Source organism: Myodes glareolus, chromosome 27, assembly GCF_982192425.1.
Source record: "Myodes glareolus chromosome 27, mMyoGla1.1, whole genome shotgun sequence".
Taxonomy (NCBI): Eukaryota; Metazoa; Chordata; class Mammalia; order Rodentia; family Cricetidae; genus Myodes; species Myodes glareolus.
Window position 1 is genome coordinate 17,456,366 of NC_142052.1, and position 9,793 is coordinate 17,466,158.

The window sequence follows — 9,793 nt, forward strand, 5'->3', positions numbered from 1 at the left end:
TTTCAGTGAATATATCTATCATGTCTTTCATTGAATATATGTATGTCTGTATATGTCTATATGATTAATATATGATTATATATTATTATAATCATATAATATATGATATTAATATATGATTAATATATATGATTAATGTTTAATTTTTCCACAATGAACAATAAGTTTTTCCTGCAGTGACATTTGAAGTTTCCAGGAAGAAGATGGGGCCCCATAACAACAACTCCACCTGGTTGATATGACATCATGATACTGATAGCGCTACTACAAGACCTGTTTTGAGTACCAGCTGCACAAGACGATGCCAACGTGGTTAGCTGAAATGATGCACATCTTGTACAACATTCTGGCCAGACCTCCACAAAATACTCAGAGACTATTTGCAATTTTAAAAGACATTGATCTTGAAATTTAACCATCATTTTACTTTCACAGGATCCCCCAGAAAGAACGTCGCCCCCATGACAGCTGGAAGTAATTCTAGAGAACGACGTCCCCTCTCCCAGTAAAGTTTGTCCTTGGGTTTAGGGACATCATTTAGGGGTTGGTTATAATTAGTTGAGGGTTGAGGGTTGGGGGAGGAATTTTATAAGCGCAGGAATCAAAAAAAAAAAAGAGGGATAATTGGATTATGGGATAATAGCTTTGTACTTGTGAGTTATTGTTTTTGACAAAAATATTGGTATTGATTCTTATATATTGATACAAAGTTAAATTATGTTGACTATTTTATGCATACATGCTTCTACCTCTGTTTAAAACATTTTTATGTATTGACATATATATATTGTATTGATATATGTATATTTTACCATATTGCATTGTACACTTCTACCTCTGATTAAGATACTTATATATTGTTTATGTATTGATATATATTTACCATATTGCAATGTATACTTGCACATTGTTTATATTTGGAGGTCATATTGTCCCCATTTATTGCACAGTTGTTTACTATTTCAGTCTTTAAGTTAGATAGATATTGAGAATAATATAGATCAATAGTCATCTAAGTTTGTCATTTATAATTAGACTAATCAGGTTCTTTAGATACATAGAGATTATATTCAGTATAGATAGATAATCTTCAACCTCTTCAAAGAGCTGTAGAAAATGGCCTTTAATCTAACTCAGAGTTCTGTGGTAGGGAGACACAATCCTTCCTGGCAACACTGATCTATTCCCGAGAGAATGTTGAGCACCAAAGACACTCCACCTGGAGCCTTTCTTCTTGGTAAAACTGGCCTTTGGGTAAAGAAATGCCCATACCTCAACTACTGACAGAGTTGCAGAGTAACCGTAAATGGATAAAACAGGACTGTCATATCCTGCCAAGACAGGATAAGATAGTTTTGAAAAGTTCCTTGCCTTTGAAAATGGTATGTCAGTTACGTTAGGCCTTAGCCAAAGTTGGTTGCTTCAACGCTGCAAACGTGATTTTGGGTGATTGCCCAGGTAGCCAGTTGTCTCTGTGATTTGTTACATGTTCTGGAAGTTTGATTGCACTTCCTAATTACTTAGGTAACATTATTTCCCTTCTCAGATCTTTGATGGGATTGAAGATTATATAAACGTAGTTACTTTCCTTTTATGACGTGGCCAAGTTATTTCTTATACAAGACTTAAGCTAGTTAGAATAGGATATTTGTATTTATTGTATATAATTGTGTAGGTTTGTACTTACTGTATATAATTTCGTAGTAGGCTTAGAACTCTCTTACTTAAACAAAAGGGGGAGGTGTTGTGGGAGTAACTTCCGCTGCCTCAACCAATAATCACTGAAGCAGGAGCCCACAGTGCAGCGGGGAGCGACTTCCGCTCCGTCAGCCAATAGCTGCTGAAATACCAGCCCACTGGGGCGTAGTATATTTCTCTCTTAAAAAGAGAAGCAGTTCCGGATAAGGCCCTCTTGGTTCCGGCTCTTGGTTCCGGTGCTCGGTCTCAGCTGCTGCTCCCGGCTCCTGCTCCAGCGACTAGGCTCCCTTCCTGACGGTTTATGGTGTATGTAAGTTTTACCCCCCGCCAAATAAATAACCCCTTAAAACATAACTGGTGTGGGATTGATTCGTTAATAAAATCCCAGTGCCGTTATCATTGGCTTCTCAGTGTGCCTCAATTGTGAGCCACATTCAGAGGGTCCAGTTTGATCACATGTTCGTTCAGTCCCATTCCAGCTGGCTTTGGTGAGCTCCCACTAGATCAGGCACACTGTCTCAGTGGGTGGACCAACCCCTTGCGGTCCTGACTTCCTTGCTTATATTCTCCCTCCTTCTGCTCTTCAACTGAACCTGTGGGTCTCTGTCCCTATCTCCATCTGTCACCAGACGAAGGTTCTATGGTGATATTCAAGATAGTCATCTGTCTGAATACGGGACAAGGCCAATTCAGGCACCCTCTCCTCCCCTGCCCAGGGTCCTAGCTGGGGACATCCCTGTGGACACCTGGGAATCCCTCTAGAGCCAAGCCTCTTGCCAACCCTGAAATGGCTCCCTTAATAAGATATCTTCTTCCCTGCTCCCATATCTGTCCTTCCTCCATCTCAACCATCCCACTCCCCCAAGCTCTCCCTAACCCTCCCCTTCTCCCTTCTCTCTCCCCTTCCCCTTACCTCACCCTCACCCCCATGCTCCCAACTTTTGCCTGGTGATCTTGTCTGATTCCAATTTCCAGGAGGATCTATATACATTTTTCTTTGGGGCCACCTTATTACTTAGCCTTTCTAGGATCGTGAACTATAGGCTCAACGTCCTTTGTTTATGGCTAGAATCCACTGAGTGAGTACATAGCATATTGGCATTTTGAGGTCTGGATTATCTCACTCATGGTAGTGTTTTCTACTTCCATCCATTTGGACATGCACCTTCTTTAAGCCTCATTTCCACTTTGCTAAAAGGGAGTAAATAATGAATACCCTGTCTTATGCGAGGGCTAAAGCTATGCTTTAAGTTTAAATTACTGTGCTTAAGAGCTCTACAAAACAAAAGTGCCTCTAACCTGTAAGCCTCGCTTGCCCAAGGACAGATAACTTCCTGGACTATGGGGGTGGGCGTGAAGGCTGTTGAAGTAGGATAGCAAGCCACATGTTTTCACTTCACTTCTATAAACAAGGTTGGTTGCCTCAGCACAGGGTATGCTTAATCACACACAGGCTAGGGGTACCTAGGCAGGAAGTATCCCAGGATGTATGCTTGACCCTGATTGGACAAAGGCAGAAAGTGCATAGCCTTGTGGGGATTGCCTTTGTAAGCACCCAATTAATGCAGTTTAGTGCCATTCTTTGGGAATCCTTGGCATAGACCAGGAAAGTGTCTATTCTCCTGACCAGTATTTAACAAAGTTTACTTCAAATTTGACTCTCACATCACATTAGGTCTTTTGTGTATATGGTGTGTATGTGTGTATTCATATATGTGAATGAGGGCTTGTATGTGCTGTGGCATGATATGGAGGTCAGATGACCACCATGGATATTAGCCTTTGCTTTCTACATTACCATTTGCTGCTAAGTAAGCCAGGCTAACTGGCTTTAAAGCTTCAGGGCTGCTTCTGTCTTCACTTCCCATCTTCTTGTAGGATCATAGAAATTACAGTGCCCAGCTGTTCTTGGATTCTGAGAATTTGCTGTGAATGTGTTTTGTTATCATTGGTTAATGAATAAAGCTGCTTTGGCCTATAACAGAGCAGAATAGGGAAAGGCAGAGATATCCAAGCAGAGATAGAGGAGAAAAGTAAGCAGAGTTAAAGAGATGGCATGTAGCTGCCAAAGGGAAAGACACCCTGGAACCTTAGCAGTAAACCATGAGCTTCATGGTAAAATACAGAATAGAGATGGGTTAATTTAAAATGTAAGAGTTAGTTAATAAGAATCCTAAGCTAAGAGGCCAAACAGTGTTTTAATTAATAGAGTTTCTGTGTGATTATTTCAGGTCTGGGCAGCCAGGAAGCAGACAAGCAGAATCCACCAACAATAACGAGTAACTGTTTTTTTTTAAAAATTGGAACAGCTACATGGTATAAACATAACAATAGTTTTCTGAGTTACTATACAGGATGCAAGTAAAAATTAGGTCTGAAGGAAAACCCAAGCATTCCAAAAGAGCAGGCCCACCGACTGTCTCAGCTCATGTGAGACTGGAGGACTGCTAATGGAGATGTTGAGAATTCATCAGGAACCTGAGCAAAGGGCCTCTGTCCTCCAGGAAAAGCCCATTCCCTTTCTTCCCTTCTTTCCTGAATGAGGCCTCTGGCTCCCTGTTGACATGTACCTGTGCTGTATACCAAAGCTCGAGTTAGACACCAGACTCCTCTTTTCTCTATTCACATGTACTTGTTAGACATTTCAAATTCCACACTAGCCTCCTGGTCCTTCTCACCTCCCACACTCCTCCTCCACGATGCTTACTCCAGGATGTTCCAAATTATCGGTCACTTCCAGTTCTCTACTCCCCTGCACCTGCTAGTCTTGACATTCTTTCTTAGCTGTCTCTCTCTATTCTCACTTCTCTTCCTGCACTCTTTACTGAAAAATAACCACAACCATGTCCAGCCTGCTTCTTTTTCTCTCTGCTCTAGACTCTTCCAGATGCGTCTGGATATTCTCTCTCTCTCTCTCTCTCTCTCTCTCTCTCTCTCTCTCTCATCCTGACCAGTGCGATGCGAACAGTGGTCCCTGATAAACCTAGGAGAGAGGAATGGAGGGGCAAGAGACACGAGAAATGATGGCAAGACAGTAGTTCTGATCAAGTTGTCTAGTTTATTTCTCAGAGGCTGTTATATAGCAATCGAGCAAGGGGGAGGGGAGGTGTATCAGGTCTGCCGGAATTCAGGCCTGGAGACATCCCTAGCTGTTAAGTAAATACTGAGGGTCTCTGATGATTGACTAACATAGGAAAATGTTAATGTTTTCTAAAAGCCTGGTGCCTGCAAGTCTCACTAAACTTATGTCCTAAGTCCTGAACTTGCCTGCAAAGGTGAATATCTTACTTGTGAACTTAAGATGACTGTAAACAAAATGCAGATCTGAAAATGCAGGTCTTTGCTTCTGACACTCTCTCTCTCTCTCTCTCTCTCTCTCTCTCTCTCTCTCTCTTCCACAATAACTCCCCCACTACCTGTATAATATAATGGAACAGCCATCTCAGTGGTCTCTTTGCTACTCTCTTGTTTATAGTAACTATAAAGAAAAATAATTCCTAGTGCAAAAGCAAGAATGAACATAAAAATTACCTCAGCTATTCTGCCACTGAATTCCAGTGTGCCAAAGAAAACTAAGCAACATGCTCATTTTGTATAAATTTGAAATGCTGAGCACATGAAGCCCTGTGACAGGCTTCCTGATAAATGAACCCCTGTGAGAACAAGATGTTACTCTGCAAGCAAGCTCGAGGGATGGAGGAAGTGCCACTCTGTCCTCACAGGCAGCCTGCTCAGGAACCTAGGAGGCTGTGATGTTAATATCCACATAACTGGTGATACTATCTGGCATGTGAAGTCAACAGCAATATTATCAAGATGGAGGGTTTGTGATCACTGCTGAGAGTCAAAACATCAGCAATTTCTCTCACTACAATCTAGATATAAAATCTGTGCCTAAATTAGAAGGATCTGATGGCACTTCTGGAACAGAAATTGCTTTCCATGTTCAACTTTTCCTGCAACTGAACCTGACTTTCCAGGAACTACATGTTTAGGGATAGGAAAAGATGCAAAGTCTGTAAGGGTGAGATGGACGCAGGAGAGGAGAGCAAGACAAACTGCATTTGAAGCAAAGGTGCTTTCGGAATCTCTCTACCAGCTATTGTGAGGTTAGCCCACTGGGTAGAATTTCAAGGAAGCAATTTTTAAAAAATAGTTTTTAAACCTTTTAATTGACATCTAAAAATAGAACATTCTACTGGGGTATGGTGTGGTATTTAAATACACATGTTCAATTTGCAATTGACATAGCTACCACCTCAGGCATTTATCACTTCTCTACATTGTTAGCATTCTTTATACTAGCCATATTGATATATATAAGCAATTGTTGTCAACTATATTGTCCTCCTGGCTTCAAAATATTAGGACTAATTTTCTTTTATTCAATGCAACTACTATCTGTTAATCATTCTCTCTCTATAAAGAAGCAAACTTAAAGTTCTCAAAGAGAACCATGATGGAAAACAGGGCACCCAAGTCAATAAACTGTATCTATCATGCATCATAAGTTGGTGTAATGTGTCACCCTTGACAGTTCACATTCTGAAAGCATTGAAACTATTATACTTCCCCCAAACACATCAAGCCTCAGTGCTTGCATTTCTCTGCCACAACATGCTTACACAGTCCGTGTTCTCCCTCAGTCATTCAGGAATAACTGAGTAACATCTCCTTTAGTATTATTCTCTCTCTGACACACTCTAAGACTCACCAGCCCATATTAAAAAAGTAAGCCCTTCTATTGGAATTGTCTGTATTTAGAGGTAGCTTTCCATCTGACTAAACTCTCCCTACCCAGCTCAATGTGTTGGAGACAAACTTTGTTGCTTGCTTGTATGTCCAGATTGGGGCGGTGGGGATGAGGAGGACCTCTATCAGATGATATAAATTGCCTTTCTCTACCTCTTTTTACACTAGTCCTCCAGACTGGCATGCAACAGAATAAACTAGCTATCAATATCCTCTTTTCTTTAGGATCTGTGTGAGGAACGAAGGAGTATACATGTACTAGAGGGGCCTGATTCCATGGTCTGCAATTTCCTGGGGCTGTCAGGAACTGAAGGGCAGAATGCATTAGCACGGTAATGTGAATGACCTCAGAAACAATCTCTAAATAACTTTATGGCTGTTACAAAGCATCATTTTATCTTTAGTTACAAGACCCTAGATCTGTGTCAACCAATTTCAAATAAATTAGAAGGGGGAAAATAATTGTTTATTAGTCTCCTAAAACACCTACATAGTCCCTGGGCATTTAATAAATAATTAGGTCACAATCCAACGCCAGAGCTAAACTTTTAAAAAATAGCCAACCCAGTAAAAGTATAAACTGCTTAAAGCTGAATACTTCAAAAATGCAGGGGAAAAAGATGTCACAAGTAACAACAGGCTTTATTGCCAACTCATTCTTTTCCCTGTTGTTTCCCCCTCCTTATAGATAATATGCTAATTTCTTTGATTTTCCTGATTTAACACACAATAGTAGACATGTTTCTTTAATGAATGATCAACAGCCTGTACACATCTACAGGCACATCCTGGAAAGACAGCAGAGATAAACGCTGAAAGGTTTTCCTACACAGGCCAGATGCAGAGATCAAGTAAATCATAATTTGTATAATACCAAACACACAAATAAGCATGCCATGAAAGCAGTGCCTGACTGGCCTTAACAGCAGCAGTGATAGGAGGACTTTGAACTCCTAAACCCTAAAGGCAAATGTGTTGTTCCTAGCAGAGACAGGGTGGAGATGCAGCAAAGCATTGGAGTGGACGGCTCACAGCCTCGCAAGCTTCAGTCCTCCTTTATAAAAGGAAGCTAATGAAACAGCTCACTTTGCAGAACTCGACTCATGTGAAGATAGTGGTTCATCCTGCCACACAGGAAGTGTGAGACATCGTACTGGGGCTAAAGCAGCAACAGCAGGAATAGAAACATTGGGAACTTAATTTGAATATTCACACACAGAAGAAAGAGAAGGCAGCACGGCTTTTAAAAGATTGCAAGGGAAGGAGACTGATAATTTAATGATGTCTTGATGAGCTAAGCCGAAAATTTGTATATTTTGCTCTAGTCACTGTTCCAGCGAGCCCATCAGACACCATCTATAGCCAATTGAAAGGCTTTATTTGAGCTCTCTGGTACTACACTCAGGTATTCAGGACCCAAGTATAACAGAACAAAGGATTTCTGAAGGCAAAAACTACATCCTGGTATCTCACTCAACAACTGCAGGAATTGGGGAGAGGGGGTTTTCATGAAAGTAAGCAGTTTAACCAAAGTAAAGCTAAACTGGCAGGGCATCTAGACCTCAGGTTCTTCATGTTGGGCTATTTTACATGGGCTTCTCATCAAAAAAATCAAATTCTAGTGAAACTGGAAATGGACTATCGGCAAGATAGAGGAATTCCTGCACTGAATTATCCTGTCACATTCCCTGCTAGTTCTGTTGGCATGAGTCAAATGATTGACTTTTCCTATTCAGGGGAGTCACAGTTGGTCCTGAAGACCAATAGCTTAACTAAGTTTATTCTCTTTTTGAACTGAAAGACCCCCGGTGTGGGGAGAATCTCAAGTCTCGAGATAAGACACCCCCCTCCAGTAACTCAAGAGAGACCATCCTTGCTGCAATCACATGAGGTTTATTTGACAGGACAGGAACCAGTGCACTGGGGCCGAGACTCATAACCCATGCAGGGGAGGAGTTTGACCTCAAGTAACTGGAATAAGGGGTTTCTAAGGGAAGAAATCACAGTCCAATAATCCAAAAGGGGTAGGGAGGGCGTCATTGAAAATTCCGAAAATACCAGTGATGATCACAAGGGGAAAATCCCTGTTTCTCAAGATTATTATCAGCTAGTTCCTGAAACAGAGTATTCCAAAAATACCAGTAATAATCACAAGGTAATAAACACTCCCTGTTTCTCAAGATTACAATCTGACTTTATCTTCAGCTAGTTCCTGAAACAGAGTCACTGAACTGGCTAATTGTAGATTTTTGGCTCTTCTCTTCCTGCTGGAGGGGTCTGGATTTATCCAGGTCTTTCAGAACAATTGGTAGTGCAGTTGAGGATTCAGAGTCCCACCAAAAGCCTTATCAGGATAAGAGTCAACAGTCCAGATGATGACAATAAGGCAGTCAGCCATGACTACCAGAGAAACAGAGACCGATACCAATTAACTAATATATGTCTCCTTTCTTCCCTTTATTTGAGGTTTACCCTGACTGCGTCAAGATTTTCCCTAATTGCCTCAACTGGTTAGCATAGAAACAACAGGTTACATATCCTCCTTGAATCATCAAGAGAAGACCTATGCCTCTTTGGTTTTATAGAACTACTTCTGCTAAAGAGCTATTTGTTTTTCTAGTCTTGATATGGAGTCTATTAATGTCCCTAAGTCTTGGCCCATATGTTTACAAATTCTCTCAAGTTTTGATCACTGTGTGTGAAGGCTGATGGTCCTATGGCTATTGCCCCAGCAATATGAGCTCCATCGAGGAGTGGAATGAGGATAAGTGTGGTCGTTTTTTTTCCAGTTGTAGCCTGGAGGTCCATGTTAAGTGTGCTTTCCCTCCTTCCCTGCCATATTAGTATACCTGTGCAGGATGATCACTAGGACACAGAAGAGGGACCTATTGCTTTGAAATGCTTCAAAAAAAAGCACTTGGAGTTAAAGCATTTGTACATGCTTACCAAGTAGTCTTAAGGGTCATAAAGTATCAGTCAGTAGGAAGAACTGACCTGGAGAGTGAAATACTAAGCTTGCAAGTAAAGTGAGGCCTCTAGGTAACAAGTTCCAGCTCCCTGAAAGTCCCCAGTGTGAGCTTGGGTTGTTCCCAAGTACAATTGATTTTACTTGCTGTGGACTGATTTTCCGGTTTACTCCTAACCCTATATATTCGGGCACAGCCAGAAATCCTGACAAATTCCTGACTGGGAGTGGTTCAGAAAATGGAGTACCTTGTCAAGAGAAGAGAATATAAAATTCCCAGCCCTTGTACCAGTGTACCAGTGGGACTATAGTGGTAATGTTTGTCTCGGGTTTTTTGTTTGTTTGTTTGTTTGTTTGTTTCTGTTTTGGATGCTGGTT